At 40.3% G+C, this 19197-nt stretch overlaps 1 protein-coding gene and 1 long non-coding RNA gene across 4 annotated transcripts in view; both read left to right on the forward strand.

Annotated features, from left to right (window-relative positions):
* The window catches only part of ACVR2A (activin A receptor, type IIA), a 99375-nt gene that overhangs the window by 25139 nt on the left and 55039 nt on the right, over positions 1–19197 (forward strand). The gene's annotated exons all lie outside the window — the stretch shown is intronic.
* On the forward strand, positions 9770–10544 carry LOC106724912. Its single transcript, XR_001360741.1, has 2 exons — positions 9770–9853; positions 10181–10544. It is a non-coding gene; the product is annotated as an uncharacterized LOC106724912 (long non-coding RNA).

Below are 19197 nucleotides of genomic sequence, written 5' to 3' on the forward strand. Positions count from 1 at the left end.
TTAGGTAATTTTAGATTGCAAAGGGCCAGGCCTTTCATATGCAAAAGCCTCTTCGCACAGCTTGGGTGGGGCGGGGTCTCAGGGAATCAACAGGGTGGAGCAAGCAGCTATAGTTGATCCTCAGCCCTGCCCTAAGAAGCCCCGCGTCTCAGTGTCCCGGTAATCGCTGCAAGCACCTCTGAGAGAAAGCCGCCCTCAGTTTCTCTCAGACAGTCCACTTTCTCGCCAAATGAGTCTGGGTCCCCAGAGACTTTCCCGGAACTGGAGTTTAGAGCAGTCAGGAGCTTGTGTCTCCCTCCCAATTGAAAAAGACAACCGTGTCCTCAGTTGCCAGCCCTTTCTGTGCGCCCCCGAACCTCTGCACTTTACTTCCGCACCTCCTCTGAGTCTCAGTGTGCTTTTCTCTTTCCTTCTAGTTGTAGAATTTCCACTCAGCCAGCCTTCCTGTGGTTCTGGATGATGTCCGGTTGTCTTTTAGTTGTAGTTTTGAAGTGGTTGTGCGAGGCAGCAATTTCAGGTGTTTACCTATGTCACCCTCTTGGTTTCTCTCTCTTGTCCCCATTTTATAGCTGAGGAAACTGAGACTCAGTAACTTGCCTAAGGTTATATAACTAAGTAAGTAGCAGAGTCAGGGCTATAACCAAGGTCTGCAGGTCTTAACTTTATTCTTTCTGTTGAATCAAGTATCTTGACATGTATGTTAAAATAGGTGTTACTAATTCCAGGGCAGTGCGACTTTCTTTGAACCTGTTCTGCCAAAGTTGCCTTCCCTTTGTCCCTTTCTGATATCTGCTGCTGTTGCTGATATCCCTTAAAACTTATGATGTAGTAAAAAATGCTGAGTTAACAAATTGTGTTGCTAATGATCTAACGTGGTTCCTGTAGCTGATATAACAAACTTTTTCCACCCCTTATTTAAAAGTAGTTGTTTGTTCTAAACAAAAGTTGTTTCTTTGGTTATGCAATGATCCATAATCAGAACTAGGTCAAAATTCGTTTGCTCTGATCAGCACTTGAGTAATTAGTGAATCGAATGATCAAAGTATGTGGCTCTTTTAAAAATGTTTGTACTTTGATTCTGAGAGGTTGCATTAATTGAAATTTGCTCAGGTAGCAGGAAACAAATATAGGCTCTTTTGACTCATAGTTGGAAAATAATTTAATGATTGTGGTCATCATTGCTCACTTTTTGTCTGTTGGGTGAGTGAAGAAGAATATGCTGGATAAATATGAATGGTTCTGGCATTTGGATTTATGGTTCCCTTGCCCATGTTCAGATTAAAACAGATTGATAAAAACGTGTAATACATCCTTTGCTTTTCCAAATCCAAAGACTTTAGCGTGTTTTTTTTTGTTGTTGTTTTATTATTACTTAAGTTTTGGATTAGCTTGCAGAAAACTGAAAGATGCTGAAAAGAATAGGAAGAAAAGGAAATTCCTTATTTCTGTGTGTTAGACACATTGATGGCGAACCTTTTGAGCTCGGCGTGTCAGCATTTTGAAAAACCCTAACTTAACTCTGATGCCGTGTCACATATAGAAATTTTTAAATATTTGCAACCATAGTAAAACAAAGACTTATATTTTTGATATTTATTTTATATATTTAAATGCCATTTAACAAAGAAAAATCAACCAAAAAAATGAGTTTGCGTGTCACCTCTGACACACGTGTCATAGGTTCGCCATCACTGGCTAGGAAAAGAATGAATGAAATGTAGCAAATGAGTAGTAGAATGTAATAAATCCATAGGGATTTGGTTTGAATTTAAGTGACTGAATTTATAGAAAACTAATATTGTTGTATCTTTAGTTCATTTAGCTATAATTGAAATCAGTCAACATTTTAGGGGTACCTTCTGTGGGCTTCTCAGTTTTGCAAAAGGAATATGAAGTCTTTTGACTGAAAAATATTTGATACATTAAATTACTAAAATTAATTAGTGCCAGGCATTAAGGGACATATTTGTCTTTCTCTCTCTCTCTCTCTCTCTCTCTCTCTCTTTGAAGTTTTTGGTTATTTTTTAGAACTTCACTAGGTGAGGAATGCTTTTCATATTCTTCGTGATCTCATCCTTTGAGTCCTTCTTGGCTTGTTTCTTCCTGAATTTATCGCTGCTAAAAAAAAAAAGTATCAGTACCATGAGGAGGGGATTATGGCCCTCATGTTTATCACTGAATTTCTAGTGTTCAGTTTAGTTTTTTAATAAATTAATGTGAAAGTCTCTCTTCTTCCTCTCGCTATCCACTTTCTTGAAAGGTTTCTATCTTACATGGGCTTCACATTTGTACCTTTTGTTTTTTCTTCAGCCATTGGTATCCCAAAGTAAATGAAATAATTCCCTCAAACTTAATGATTTTCTAATTGTCTAATTTAAGATTGTTATCTATATTTGGTTATCACTGGACTTTCCTGTAACTTTGATACTCGTGTCTCTCTGTTCCTTTTTGAAATTCCTTTGTGCCTTTACTCTCAGTTTTTCTGTCTACTGCCCCTCACCACCTCAGTATTCATTCTGCCCATCCTTTTAGTTTTTTGTTTCTGAGTTAAGTTGTTAGGGAATTCTTAGTCTACTTCTCCTTCCCTGCTGAAGTAATCCCACATCTCTTCATTAGCCCCCCCCACCCCCCAATATATTTTTATTGATTTCAGAGAGGAAGGGAGAGGGGGAGAGAGATAGAAACATCAATGATGAGAGAGAATCATTGACTGGCTGCCTCCTGCACACCCCACACTGGGGATGGACTTGCAACTCTGGCATGTGATCTGCCTGGGAATCGAACCCTGACCTCCTGGTTCATAGGTTGACGCTCAACCACTGAGCCATGCTGGCTGGGCTCATTGTTAGTTTTTAACTGAATGTATGTGTCCAGAAATATATATCTGGCTTTGATCTCCCTCTTGAGCTCCAGTAAATATTAAGTATATGTCAGAACTGGGAGTATGACACACTATTTAACCTAGACTGCTTATTTGGAGGAGAATGGTTAGTAAACTAGCAATTATGCAGTACATTGTATGAGTACCTTGGGACTACTGAAAAAGATGGCCTAATTCAGTTTGGAAAGAGTCAGGTAATGTGTTTCCCCGCTGATGCTTGAGGTGATTGTGAAGGATGATTAGGAGTTCACCAGGTGAATAAAGTGGGAGGAGTAGTTTATGTTGCCTGTCAAGCCTGGTGGGTGTGCTCCCTCTTGAAACAGCCCATTATGAAATTTCCAAGGCCTGAGGACATATAGCCTCAGGGCAGAGTTTCCAGTGGACCCAATGTCATAGTTGGCAAAATGGTATCAAGCATCAAAGCCAGAGGGAGAGGTGACTGTAAGACCTGGGGAGTTAATATCAAAAATCTCTGTCAAAAGCAGTGAATATAAAGGAATGATTTTAGACTAAGGCTCTGAAAGTTATTTCTGCTACCTTTGCCCTTTTCTATGATACCTGTTATATTGTAGTAGTGGTTATGATAAATTAAAGCAATGCTTCTCAAGCTTAAATGTGTATATGCATCACTTGGAGATAATGTTAAAATGCAGGTTTTGATTTGGTATCCTGGAGTGGCCCTGAGGTTCTATATTTCTTATAAGCTCCCAGTGATGCCACTGCTATTAGTCTCTGTACTTCGAGTAGACAGGGACTATAGGAGCTAAGAATGGCCAGACAAATGCAGAGGTAACAATTAATATGGAAACATGAATAATTATTACATGTTTGAGGAACTGAAATTAGTTCATGAGACCTAGATCATAAGGCATACTATGGGGCATGGAGCAGTGATGGGGGGATGAGCTTGCAGAGATGTGCAGGGTGTCAGATCATGGAGGACTTGATTTGTTCAGGAGTGTTAACTGCATGTTTAAAGACTGTGGAAGTGTTCTGCACCAGATTTGAGCTTTAGCATAAAAAGATGGCATAAGTTTTCAATAAGTTGAAAGGTCAAATTAGTGGCTCTTCCTGACAGGGACATCAAATAAGTAGTTGATGATATAGATCTGAGCTGGAGAGAGATTTGAGTTTCAGCCAATTGAGGAATAGCTATGAAATCAACTAGGCAAGAGGAAGAATAAAAAGAGAACCAGCCCTGGCTGGGTGGCTTGGATGATTATAGCATAGTCCGGATGCGCCAAGGTTTTGGGTTCCATCTCTGGTCAGGGCACACACAAGAAGTAACCAATGAATGCATAAATAAGTGGAATAGTGGATTGATGTTTGTTTGTTTGTTTTCTCCCCCCCCCCGCCCCCTCTTCCTCAAATCAATTAAAAAGAAAAAGAAAGAAAGAAAGAGAGAACCAAAGGTCAGACTCTGGGGAACACTAACATTTTCATGGTAGGGAGAGAGGAGGAGGAAGAGCTTGTAGAGGAAAACAAGATGTCGCCAGAAACAAGTATAGTGTCATTGTATTAAATGTATAGAGAGACTCTTCAGCAGTGCCAGAGAGATCAAATAAAATAGAGCCTGAAATGTCACAACTAGATTTGTCAGTTTGGAGATTTTTTGTAACTTTAGCAAGAGACATTCAGTGGAATGGTGGAGACAAAAACCATGTGGTAGAAGATGAGGAGTGAAATGCAGATGAGGAAGTAGGTTCAGCTGTAGTCTGTTACTTTTCAAGAAATGTTAGCTGAGAAGAGATGTAGAGACATGGGAAGAAAACTAAAGTTGAGATGTTTATGTGCTTGAAGAGTTGGTTCAGGAGAGAGCTTATAGAAAGGGAAAGATTAAAATTTAAACCTTTTGGAGCCAGAAACTTGGGTACCATCTTTAACACTTCTTAATATTGTGCCAAATCTAAGAAATTACTAAATCCTGTAAATTTTACCTTCTGACTATTTCTTGAATCTCTTCTTGCTTGCCCATTCCCATCACTAGTGTATTAGTTCTTCCCTCACCGTTCCTTGCCTAGACTCTTTTTATTTTTATTTTATTTTTAATATATTTTTATTGAATCCAGAGAGGAAGGGAAAGTGAGAGAGAGAGAGATAGGAACATCATTGATCAGCTGCCTCCTGCACGCCCCACGCTGGAGATCGAGCCCACAACCCGGGCATGTGCTCTTGCCTGGAATTGAACCCGGGACCCTTGAGTCTGCAGGCTTACGCTCTATCCACTGATCCAAACTGGCTAGGGTTGGACTCTTAATTGGACCTTTCCTTCTCCTACTCCCAAATAAAACAAAGCAAACAAAAAAGCACCTGGAAATGTGAAAACCTGTCTTCTACAGTCTTTGCTAGAAACCATGGATATTATAGAAACTAAGAGATACATTATGAATGTACAGATTTGACTCTGACACTCAGCTGCTTAAAACCCCCATACTGACTTCTCATCACCTCACAGGATGAAGGTCAAGCTTCTTTCTTTTAAATGTATTTTTATTGATTTCAGAGAGGAAGGGAGAGGAAGAGAGAGAGGGAAAAATAAATGATGAGAGAGAATCATTGTTTGGCTGCCTCCTGCATGCCCCATACTGGGGATGGAACCTGCATCCCAGGCATGTGCCCTGACTGGAAATTGCTCAACCACTGAGCCACACCAGCCAGGCAGGTCAAGCTTCTTAATTTCTGTACAGTACTCTGGCACTGTTCCTTTCTAACTTCATTTCCTGCTATTCACTGCCTTCCACTTTGATCCTATAACACTAAAAATTATCTAATCTCTCCCCTGTACCACATACTTGTATTTTGCCTCTACATTCTACTGATTTAATACATCCTGCAGTTTCTTGGGGTCCCCTCTTCTCTAGCACTTTGTTAGATGCTCCTTTCTGTGTTGCCTTAGCACCTTATTCATTTACTTAATATACTTGTACTTCCTACATTATTGACATTTTCTCTAGTTTTTTCTCTTCACATTAAATCTGTAAGGGGTTTGTCTAATTCATCTCTGAATTTTTGTGCCTGCCTCAGTGTTGGTGGAATTATTATTCCTCAGCTCATGCTCATTGATTTTATATAAAAAAATATTTGTGGTGGTGGTGGCATTTGACTGGATTTGGGAAGAATGGTAGGATTTCACCAAGTAACCTTTGATGGGGAAGAAGATTCTGTGCATAGTAGCCAGCATGTGCAAGAGCATTGAAGCAGTAAATATGATAATATTTATAGATATGCTGACTATTCCTTTTAGACAGGATAGAAGCAGTGAAAATGTAATGGGAGGTAGGGTTAAAAAAATAAGTTGGGTACCAGTGAAATGAAGCCTTGGATGCTATGCTTTAAAATGTTATTTTTCCTTTTTTCCCTGTAACCACCTTTGTGGAATGTTAAACTGGGAGGTAATACCAACTCTGAATTCTTAGGAAGGGATCTGTATCTTCTTTGAAATATCAGATGTGGATAACCTGTCTGTTTTTTTGCAGAGTTTTAGTAATTTCTGTTTTTGTTTTTTAGTCCATTTCCTAAGGATTATAAAATGTTGTCCTTTGTGGATATATCAGTACTTTCTGTCATTGTCTTTTAATATCCTTGATGATTTCTAGATTTTTTTCCTCATAAATAATCATTTAATAAGGTAGTTTTTATTATTCTTCCTTTGATATTAAAAAGTATTCTAATATTACAATTTTATACCCTGAAGAGAACGTTATAAAGTTCCTCCCTTTTGGCTTGGTAACTTACTTCCTAGAATTGCTTTCTGAAATCTGTAAGTCTGGAGGTTTTGCTGTATACATGCTTTTACAAATTATTTATAAAAATATTAAAATTGATTTTGCATCATTCATAAGAGAGATTGATTATTCGTTCTTGCCTTTTGCATATTTCCTTAAGCCAATTTATAAGTGCAAGACCCTCTCAGTTGTGTGTTTAAATGTGAAATTATGGAAGGAAATCCAGGGACTTATTTGGGGCACTATTAGAAAAGTTAGGTGAGAAAGGGGAATACAGTATAAGGTAACAAGCATTCAAGAGGGATATGCCCCTTTACTGTGTTCCTGTAGAGAAAACAGAAAGCTGTGGTCTATGCTTATGCCTAATTGAAGAGAGAATTCTATATAAATCTACAGTAAATGTTACAATATAATTTGTATTTAAGTGCTGTTGCACGAGAAACCAGTTAAACCACCAGCTGAGTAAGAAATCTAGGAAAAAAAAAAATCAGAGACAAGGTGGTCTGGAAAGCTTTATAAAGAAAATAGGACTTCAATGAACCTTAAAAAATAAATTGAAATTTAGATAGGTGAGAAAGTGGTAGTGTGTGGTGCATTGAGAGATGGGGGAGGAAGAGTGAGGGTAGGCACGAGAATGGTTTATTTGCACTGACTAGGGTATGAATGTGCATAGGAGTGTAGGAGAGGATAGATAAGGAGGTTGAGAGAGCTGTGTGGGGTGTGAAGATTGTAGGAATGTGTGAGAGTAGAGGATGTGAGGGTGTGTGAGAGTTGTGAAGGTGTGTGGAGGTGTATAAGAGGAATGTATGTGTAAGGGTGTGAGGGTATTGTGGGATGTTTGAGAAGAGGGTATGTGCGTGTGTAGGGATGTGTGGAGAAGGGGCATAGGGATGTGAGGATGTATGTGAGTGTGAGAAGAGGGTATGTGTGGAGGGTGTGAGTGTGTTTTTTTCAAAGCAAAATAATATTGGAGTGAAAATGTCTGACGTGTAAGAAAACCTTCAATATTCAGACATGCCTTCAATATTCAGACATTGGTTACTGTTGTACTCTCATGTAGCATAGCATCAAATTAAGTGTTGGCTTATTTCTTCCTTCTAATATTCTTAGTCATCTCTGGTATTTCTTTAATCAAAATGTACTTTTAATCTCAAATAACTCTACCTATCTGTGCCTTTAAAAAAAATTAGTCTGAGTAAAATATACCTTGCCAGAATGCTGAATCTAACAAGCAACTCCTCATTTTTCTTGTTTGAACATTTGCAATTCGAGAGCAGGTGTCAGACTTTGTATCCACCTATCTAGCATCCTGTGGACTGACTGGGACCGAGTTTCACCTTTAACACCTTCAGGCCTTCTAAACTGTAAAGTCACTATCTATTGATTCTGAATATTATAGGTCAGTGGTCGGCAAACTGCGGCTCGCGAGCCACAAAATACCACGTGCGGTGCGCACGTACAGTGCGATTGAAACTTCGTGGCCCATGTGCAGAAGTCGGTATTTTGTGGAAGAGCCACACTCAAGGGGCCAAAGAGCCTCATGTGGCTCGCGAGCAGCAGTTTGCCGACCACTGGGTAATTATCATAAACCTTTCAGTTGCAAGAACTGTTTTTTCTCACTTGACTTTTCTCATTTTTCTCCTGGCTGTATTAGTGAAGACCCACTTCTTCCTTCTCCCTTTTAATAAACTTCCTTTTGCATTACTTTTTGCTATAGACTGTTTTGGGCATATGTCCCATTATTTTCCTTGAATGCACTCCTCTTTAGACAATCAGATATCTTTACAAATATAGCTAGAATCTTTTTCATAAACCACTATGGAATCTTTTTCATAAACTTCTATTCCTTGAGTCATCACATTCCTCATTTACTTGGCTTACAAATAAGCATACAGATTATTTTTAAAAATTTCAAATTTTTGATATGTTCACTATTCAGAATGGATTGCAGATTCTCCATGGATAGAAAAAGACTATTCTATTTTTTTTTGGGGGGGGTGGTATATTCCCATACATTTTGCATACTCTGAGCACTTAGATATGGTTGGTACTCCTGTGTCCTAGAGCTCATATGTGGAAAGGTGTTTCTTCTGCTATATTGCAAGTTCTAGTTCATATACTTGTGTGGATTTTTATGATATTAAATATTTTGTTAAGACAGTTTTTCTTTCCTTTTGGTCAATGTTGAGTAAATGCCAATGAGTGAATACATTATTGCTAATTAAATTGTTAAATAAACTCTATCCTATACTTACTTTCTGCTCATCACTTTTTTTGAAACCTAAATTCTAAGGCCCTGATGGGACATCAAGAAATAATTTAGCTCTGACCAGTTTGGCTCAGTGGATAGAGCGTTGGCCTGCGGACTGAAAGGTCCCAGGTTCAATTCCGGCCAAGGGCATGTACCTTGGTTGCGGGCACATCCCCAGTAGGGGGGGTGCAAGAGGCATCTGATCGATGTTTCTCTCTCATCGATGTTTCTAACTCTCTATCCCTCTCTCTTCCTCTCTGTGAAAAATCAATAAAATATATTTTTTAAAAAAAGAAATAATTTAAATTTTAAATCGGGGTTTTAGTTAAAATATTAGGAAAATTTGCAGAACATCAAGCTTAGGTGTTGATATATTTATGTATGTGTATTTAATTATAGATAAATTTTTGCAGCTGGCATATCAATACTTTTTGAAAGAAAAAAGTAGTGAAAAGCCATGCTAACTGCTTCAGGTAAGTCCTAGCAAGCAAAATCATGGAACAGCTGCTTTTAAGCCTTGTGCTGTCTTTTCAGTGTCAGTGGAATTGAGCAGATATGTATTGAAAAACTCATTTTATAAATATTCTGAGGACTAAGTCCCCTACTTAACCATCTGTTAAGATTTCATTTTCAAGACAAACTTACCTCATGCTTTTTGGGATCATTTTAAATTGCTGCTCACATTGCCTTCTTTCTCTTCTTCAAGTTGACATCTTTTCTCTTTTCTGCTCATTCTCTTGTTACTTTTTCATTTACATTCCTTGTGACTTGATTTTGTTAGTTGGTCTTTGACACGAGTAGGAGAAAAACAATTTGTCAAATGCTTACTGTATTAGGGACTCTTATTGGTGAAAATTGCTTGCTCTCCAATGCATGTTTTCTTTTCTTCTTTTTTTTAATGCATGTTTTCTCAGAACCTCACATAGTTGCAGACCTGATCATGCACTTTCCATTTCCGTCTCTGAATTAGCATTGAAAATATGAGCCCATGGTTTGGTATGTATGTATTTATTCTCCGACAGTAAAATTTAATGACTGGTAGCTAACTTCTTAAATGTGTCCCACTTACCAGTTTTGCATCTGTCAAAAAGGAGTCATACATTATTTTTTTCAACATTGAATGTATTATGTAAAGCCCATTTAAAAGTAAAATGTACCTTGAGGTAAAAAGCTTCTTATTATGTTTTAATGGAGAAATGGATTCCATGGATAATTCAGTATGTTAAGTAGTTGACCTAAAGCATTGATAGCTTACATATTGTTGTACTTTATATTTTCAGAGTATTTCTCAACAGAAACCCCTGTCTTTTGCTTCTTTTCCAGTCTGACATCAACAGACTGCCAGGATTTTTCATCTGATGTTTTGATTTATCATTGCTACTTCTGCAAATTCAGGAAAATCGTCATTACTGTAACTCTTGGCTCAGACAATTCAAGAAGTATTGTTGTGATTTCTTCTTTGACACAGATGCTACTAGATGACCATGGTCGGAGTCAGACTCACCTACCACTGTTTCTAAGTCATCTGGTTGAACAGGATTTGTGGCAGATGCTGTTAAATACGTCCTTTCTGAAAGTTATGATGATTTCTTTCTTAGTAATGTATGTTCTAAGTCCCAGAATTACATATACATGTGGTTTTGAATATAGATACTTTAGCAATAGAAGTTATACTTGTCTTTCTATAGTTTCTAGGATTTTCCTTTTCCATTGTTAGAGATAGCCATTGTCTTACCTTCTTGGGGGCTCTTTTTAAGTACACAGAAGAGAACAATAAAAATTTCAGAGAATAATTTCCAAGTATAGGAGAGGACTAGTTTTAGAATAGTCAGGGTGGTTATGTGCCTTTGAATATCTCATTTACTAGACACCTAACTTGTAGTTCTCACTTTGGAGACATTTATGGTAGCTTCATTCCAAATAGTGTTCTTTGAAATGCATTCATATATTATTTACTAGGGGCCTGGTGCATGAGATTCGTGCCCAGGGGGGGGGGGGGGGGGAGGCCTGCGCCCTCTCGCAGTCCGGGAGCTCTCAGGGGATGTCCAACTTGGGGATGTCCAACTGATAGCTTAGGCCCCCCACTGCTGTGCTCGCCAGCTGTGAGCCTGGCTTCTGGCTGATCGGCGCTCCCCCTGTGGGAGTGCACTGACCACCAGGGGGCAGCTCCTGCGTTGAGCGTCTGTCCTCAGGTAGTCAGTGCATGTCAAAGCAACTGGTCGTTCCACTGTTTGGTTGATTTGCATATTACCCTTTTATGATATAGGATGATTAAATAATTGTTTTAGATATTTTTATGGGAAGATACAACTTTCAAGCAATGGTTGAAAATAGAGTGGGTATGTTCTAAGAAGCTCTTATATGATACTAGAGGCCCGGTGCATGAATTTGTGCACGGGTGGGGTCCCTCTGCCTGGCTGGTGATCGGGGCCAATCAGGGCCATCTTGCCCAATCCCAGTTGGGGTTGGCCACCTGGCAGGGCTGTGTGAGGTTGGCTGTGGGAGTGCACTGACCACCAGGGGCAGCTCCTGCATTGAGCGTCTGCCCCCTGGTGGTCAGTGCGTGTCATAGTGACCAGTTGTTCAGTTGACCGGTTGTAATGGTCACTTAGGCTCTTATATATATAGACTAGAGGCCCAGTACACGAAATTTGTGCATGGGGGGCGGGGGGGGTCCCCTCAGCCCCAGCCCAAACTGCACCATCTCCAATCTGGGATCCGTCTCTCAATCCAGGACCGCTGGCTCCTAACTGCTTACCTGCCTGCCTGCCTGTTCGCCCCTAACCACCTCTGCCTGTTGACCTGATCACCCCCAAATGCCCCCCCTTCCAACCTGGTCGCCCCCAACAGCTCCCCTCTGCTGGCCTGGTCGCCCCTCACTGACCCCCCTGCCGGCCTGGCCGCCCCTCACTGCCCCCTCCTGCCGACCTGGTCATCCCACACAGCGTGCTGCTTAGTCATTTTGTCGACCCTCACTAACGCCCCTGCCAGCCTGGTCATCCCACGCAGCCTGCTGCTCAGTCATATTGTTGACCCTCACTAACGCCCCTGCCGGCCTGGTCGCCCCATGCAGCCTGTTGCTCAGTCATTTGGTTGTCCCTCACTAACCCCCCTGCCGGCCTTGTCACCCCACTCAGCCTGTTCGGTCGTCCGTTTGGTTGTTTCGGATGTGACGGCCCCTGACTCTTTATATATAGAGATAGATAAATGTGTTATATATAAATAGAACATTAGGCCATTTTAGCTCAGAATGGTGCACTGTCTAAAGCAGTGCTGCAAAAGAACTGCAGTGTAAGCCACAAAATGTACTTTTTAGATTTTCTGGTAGCCACATTTAAAAAAGTAAAAAGAAAAACATGAATTTTTTAATAATACTAGGAGCCCAGTGCACGAATTCATGCATCTTGAAAGGAACTGGGCCAAGAGGCTGCAGTAGGCACAGGGGTGGGTCTCGGCCCATGCTCCTGCCCCCGCCAGGCTCCTCCCACCGCGGCCCCCGGTCCCCTGTCAGCCGGCAGCCCTGCTCCCACCGCCATCGCTCCCATGCGCTGACGGGGTTGGCCCCACTCGCACCTGCTGACAGCATGGAGCATTGGGGTTGGCACCAGCAGCAGGTGCAAGCCTGGCCGGCGACATCAGGAGGTGTGAGCAGCAGCTGCTCCCCTGATCGCCCCTCAGGTGCAGGGGGAGGTGGAGAAGCCCTAAGGGGCCATGAGGGCTGGCAGCTGCCACTCACACCCGCTGATGGTGCCAAGTGATTGGGACCAGCACCAGGCACTGGCTGCGGGTGTGAGCGGGGCCGGTGCTGGCAGTGGGTGCGAGCAGGGCCAGGGCTGGCAGCAGGTGAGAGTGTTGCGTGGGACTGTGGCGCGCAGGAACAAAGAATTTTCAGTAACCACCAGCGGCTCGCCCTGATGACAGCAACTGGTGCCCCACCTTGGTCTGGTGCCCCCACTCATCTGCTCCACCATCCCGCCATGGTCAATGCCCACCATGTTCCGCACACGCCCCCTGGTGGTCAGTGCACATCATAGTGACCACTTGTTTGGTTGTTCCACCGTTCAGTCTATTTGCATATTAGCCTTTTATTATATAGGATAGTTTATTTAACTCAGGACATTAAAAATATTTCAACATGTAATCAATATGAAAATTATTGAGTGTTTTTCTTTTTTTGTAATAAGTCTGAAAAATTTGGTGTATATTTTACACTTATGGCACAACTCAATTTAGATTAGCCACATTTCTAGTGCTCAGTAACCACATACGGTGAGTGGCTATTATATAGGACAGCTTAGGTCTAGAGTGTTTGGTGAAATTATGGTGATGCCAGGAAATTGGAGAAGGCATAGGGGATCACATGTGAATCACTAAGATGGACCTAGCACAGGGAATTCTATATGAAACTGTGAAATTTCAGGAGAGAGCCAGATTGGGAAACTGGTGTGAAACAGAGCTTTGGTAGATGATGGGAAACCATCTGGAAGATGAGAACAGCAGAGATTCAAAAGATGAAAATAGGAATGGCAGAAATTGACAATGACCAATATTCTATAAGAGGAACAAGGTGATTGATTAACATTTTAAGGAAAACATGTTTCCTAATCAAGGGCTTTTAGCCTATGCTATGTCATTACAGTTTGGAAGAGAATAGTAGTTACTCATAATGACACCCAAGAGAAACCATTGAGATCGACAGATAAAATGGATTGCAGAGAAATAATATGGCTAGCAGGGAGGCAGTAGAGGGTGATTTACGCTAATATAGTAGAGAGGAAGGGTCTGAGGTAAATGATTGATTTTTATAAAATAAGAACCGGATAGAGTTCTTAGTGACTTAAGAGCAAATGAAAGATGCAGAATATTATATCAAAATTTATTGCTTAGGCAGTGAATAAGTCTTAGTCATAGGGACACTGGATACAGTATATGAGGGAAGTTAAGAGCTCATGCTTTTAACTTTGGTCCAGTCCTAGCCTGGCCACTTAACTTTATATTCCTTGGCAAATTATAGCCACCCAAGCCTCAGTTTCTTCACAAAATAGGTAGAAATAGTATCTACTTCATAGAACGATATAGATTAAATGAGATTATGTATGTAGTGACCTTGACCAGTATGACACATCTTCCTGTTATTCTTAGTTTGGAATGTCCAGAGGAAGGAAAAAGTTACAGTAGTGTTTTTTTGTAGTACATGCTCACACCATATCTACTAAGCTATTACCCCTAAAAGCAGTTTTCAGAGTTCAGCTTGGTGAAGCCTCTTGATAATTGATGAAAATTTTTTTAGTCGTAATTAAAATTAAGTGAAGAAAGATTTTCTAAGTTTTGTTTTGTAAATGGTGTGGGTAGTGAAAATGAGAATACAAGTCTGGGATTGAGTCCCAGCTACACCACGTAGTCATCTAATAATTGTTTATCTCTCTGGGACTCAGTTGAGACTGAATTAAGTAGTGATTCTCAAGCTGTGGTTCGAGGACCTCCCAGAATTAGAATCACCTTGAGTACTGGATAAAAATTCTTGAGCCCCATGTTAGACCCATTGAAATAATCTCTGAAGGCAGAGCCAAGGAGGTTTTATTTAGTACTCAAGTGTAGCTGATTCACGCCACATCTAACCACCAGAAAGGATGATTCCAAGATCTGTTTTGGTTCAAGTATGAATCTACACATTGTATTATAAGTCTAGAGTAGGAGTTGGATAAAAATAATGATGTCTATTCTTATTTACACTGTAAGACTGTTGTGAGGCTCAAGTAAAATACCTTTAAGTGAGTTTTGGTGGATTACAGATCAAGTTAAGTGTTTGATACCAGATTTCCTATGAACAAAATGAATTTATTTTTATCTCCCATGTCTCATTTAAATTTTTTTGCTTTTATTGGTCACATAGAGGCTAAGCAGGATTATAGACATTCAAACCAGGTGAGTATACAATTTGAAATAAATTTCAAATTTTAATTTTCAAATTTAGAGGTTTAAAACATTTAATATTAGGACTAATTCCTAATATTAATATTAGAAATAATTTTTTCATTATTTCTGTGACTCTTAATTGTTTAAAGTAGAAACCCTGGTTAGGGATTATCTGTAATCTACCATTAATACTCTTTTTCCATAAATTAACCTCTCTGCTCTCAATAGACAAAAAAACCAACCCAGAACAAAAAGCCACCCTGCTACAATGGTACTTTCCCTGGGGGTAAAATATAATCCCTTATTTTCTTCATTTCCGGAGAACAGACTATTATTAAATATTTATTTTGTGTTACAGTGTTTCATGCTTACAACATTCTTGTTTTCATGTCTAATGTCTACACATCATTTAATATATAGAAATGCTTATTAAAAATGTAGCATCCCAGGCAAACAACACACTTTTAGAGAATTTGATTGAGTGGTTCTGGATTGGGTCCCAGAAATCAGCATTTTGGTGATTTTGTTGGAGGTTGTGTAGGTTCCACGCTGGAAATACTGCTCAGAGTTTCTTGTTGCCTCTAGAGACATAAATTGTAGGTACTGGCTCCATAGCATAAATTAGGAATAGTGTGCTTCCAGCTGGAAAATGGCCATAAAAATGTTACACATCAGAACTTCACCTGTGTTTGTGTGTGTTTTCCTCAGTAACTCAAGATAATATTAACACAGATGTTAAATGAAGGGTACAAACCTACCACCTGCAGGTTAAAACTGTTTAGTATCACAGAAAACATTTTTATAAAAAAGAAAATCATAGGACATGGCTGGCTCTTGAAGTAGTTTGTCTATAAGTCTCAGCTTTCCTTTTTAAGTTAGCTTCGGGGATCCCAAACCATTACAGTCTATTAGTGAAAACTGTTAAGATTTTGTGGTGAAATAAGGAAGAAGAAAATAGGATAACAGGCAGTGTCTGTTACTTCTTTTAAGAAAAACTATGAGCCCTAACCGGTTTGGCTCAGTGGATAGAGTGTCGTTCTGCGGACTGAAGGGTCCCAGGTTTGATACTGGTCAAGGGTATGTACCTAGGTTGCAGGCACATCCTCAGTAGGGGATGTGCAGGAGGCAGCTGATCGATGTTTCTCTCTGATCTATGTTTCTAACTCTCTATCCTTCTCCCTTCCTCTCTCTGAAATCAATAAAAAAGAAAAAAAAAGAAAGAAAAAAATCAATAAAATACACTTTAAAAAAAAGAAAAAGAAAAACTATTGAGCTTTATTGCATGTCTGTTAATATGCTCCTGCAAGCATCTTCTTCAACACTGGCATTGACCTCTTGAAAGGATTAAATGCCTTTATTTATTCCCATGAACAGTCCTTAGGTTTTGGTCATTTTTCTTGTTCCTCATTTAAACAGTCTGATCACTTGTTATTTGTTTTTCTTGTACTATGTCTCATTTTTTGTCTCTCTCCCTGTCTTCTCCCTTTTTACTGTATGGTATAATTATAAAATTAAATAGTGTACAAAAACTTAAAATTCCTAAGTATTAAAGTAAGCAAAAAATTAAAATTTGGTTTGGTAAAAAGCAGTGATGCTCCTTTTTTCTCTTAGTTTGTCCTCAGTGTTACATATATGACATTAGTGCTTATTATATTTGAAAATGCCAATATTAGATATGGATCTTGGATTGTGTGGCATCTAAAGCATAACTTTCATCAGATTATCATTGTCATTCTCTTCATTGGATTTATGAGACTTCTAACAACTATAGATATGTAAATTCTCGTTGGGCTCAAACTTTTTTTCAATTACTGTTTTCATTTAGTATTATTTTGTATTAGTTTCATGTGTATAGCATAGTGGTTAAAGAGTTATAAACTTTACAAAGTGATCCCCCAATATTTCCAGTACCCACCTGGCACCATATTTAGTTATTACAATGTTATTGGGGCTCAAATGTTCATTGCAATTGTTCCCTGTTCTTAATTTGTTTTTAAAAAGCAAAATTGTGCTTCACTGAAAATTGAGTCAGGTGGGCATAAGTGCTAAATGGAAAGAGAATGTGAATTCCACCAGGAATTGGTCTTCAGACTTTGTGGAAAGCCAGGGATTAGAATTGTTGACCCCTGAGTCACCAGCCAGCCAGCTGCTTAACTGAGAACAACTCTGATGGATGCAGTTGTTACCCATGCCCTTTCAACTGCTTTTTGTTTCCAACCTTTTCTTCTGTCCTGTTGTTCCTGTCCCTTCTCTCTGTCTCCTCAGTGTACAAATACATCACTTAGTATGACAAGGGGTAACAATAGTAGCATTATTATTAAAGTCTCTGTGTCTCTGAATTCCTTTGCTTCCTGCTTACACATGTTCTGATCCCAGACTTCCATTCTGAGGGTAGACCCGAATCTAAACATTGGCCAGCTGTGCCCTTAGTTTCTGGCACTGGGAAAGTGGCTTTTAAGTTGGAGAAAAGAAAGTACCCTATGTTTTAACTTCCTTGAATCTTATTTTCTTATCTTTCATTGGCTCACTAGTAAAAAATTTTTGTCCCATGTTTAGATGTTTCACAAATAAAGGACTAGTAACAACCCAATAATTGTTAGGGTTCTGTGGATCTTTGTTCCTTAAGAGAAGGATGGATATAAACATTTCTGAGTGGGAGGATTTTGAAGAAATAGTGTAATTGCATTCAAGGTGAGCTAATAGAATTCTTTTAAAAATACTTATTAGAACAGAAGGATATAACAATGTGTTGACTCTCTTCCACTATTAGATTAAAAGTAAATAGGGAGGTGGATGTGGTGATGAAACTGTTTCATGTTTTTATTATGGTGGTGGATGCATCTGAAAAACATTGCTTAGAATTAACGCGTGTGTGCGTGCGCACGCGCGCACGCGCACACACACACATACACACACACACACACACACACAAACAAACAAATACACTAATAAACTGAGTGGCCAGATTATTATGACCACCTGACGTTTGTAGGCAAATTAGCCGTACACTGCATCGTATGGGATATGGAAGCCGAAGGCCTGTTCGAACACCTTTGCTCTCTGCATTTACCAAGATAAAACGTCTCCAATTCGCACAGGAACACAAAGATTGGACAGTTGAACATTGGAAAAAAGTCATGTGGTCCGATGAATCATGTTTCCAGTTGCATCATGCAGATGGCAGAGTGAGAATTTGGAGGGAACAGCATGAAAGCATGCACCCCACATGCATGAGTACAACCCTTCAAGCTGGTGGGGCAGTGTTACGGTTTGGGGCATGTTTTCCTGGCATGATTTGGGCCCTTTAATTGGTGTGGATTAATGTCTGAATAGCACAACATACCTAAGTATCGTTGCTGATCAAGTTCATCCTATCATGTTGATGGCGTATCCCAATGGAGATGGCTTCTTCCAACAAGACAATGCGCCCTGCCATGGTGCTCGTATTGTGCAGGAGTGGTTTCAAGAACATGAGGGAGACTTACTTTATCTTGCTTAGGCGGCCCCCACAATCACCAGATCTCAATCCAATTGTGCATTTGTGGGACGAAGTTAAAAGAGCCATCAGGCAGCTGGTTCCACAACCATCAAATCTCACATACCTGGACAGTGCTATTCATCAGGCATGGTGTCAGATTCCTCGCATCACCTTTCAACATCTCGTGGAGTCAGTGCCAAGAAGAATTGCCACAGTATTGAAGGCAAAAGGTGGCCCAGTGAAGTATTGATGTGGGGGAGTCATAATTATCTGGCCACTCAGTGTAAGTATAAGTAAAGTATGGAAATCTGAATCTGGTGGGTTGTAGCAATGTCAATATCATCTACACTAATAAAAGAGAAACATGGTAATTAGCGTACGACCGCTACCCTTTTCATTGGCTAATCAGTGAGTATATGCAAATTAACTGTCAGCCAAGATGGCGGCCAGCAGCCAGGCACTGAAGTGAGCACGAGGCTTGCTTGCTGCAGACTCCAACGTTCCCCGCCACACTTGCCGGCCTCTCATCTGCAACTCTAAGCAACTATATACTATGTTGCAAATAAGAAGCTAAACAAAACCCCAGAAAAGGGCTTCCATTCAGCCGGGCTCGGACCGCAACATTGTATCGATGTTTTCAGCAGCGAGGCCTCAGAGCTAAAGCTGCCCCAGAATAAAAAAAAAAAAAGAAAAGAAAACAAGGAGCGGTTGGAAGCTTTAGTCACTCGCCAGCCGGAAAACAGCCCTCAGCCCCTCACCCAGACTGGCCAGGCACCCCAGTGGGGACCCCCACCCTGATCCAGGACACCCTTCAGGGCAAACCAGCCAGCCCCTACCCATGCACCAGGCCTCTATCCTATATAGTAAAAGGGTAATAGGCCTCCCAGCACCGGGATCAGCGGAGCAGCGAGGCTCCCGGCACCGAGATCAGCGTGACAGGGGGCAG

Source organism: Myotis brandtii, unplaced genomic scaffold, assembly GCF_000412655.1.
Source record: "Myotis brandtii unplaced genomic scaffold, ASM41265v1 scaffold125, whole genome shotgun sequence".
Lineage (NCBI taxonomy): Eukaryota > Metazoa > Chordata > Mammalia > Chiroptera > Vespertilionidae > Myotis > Myotis brandtii.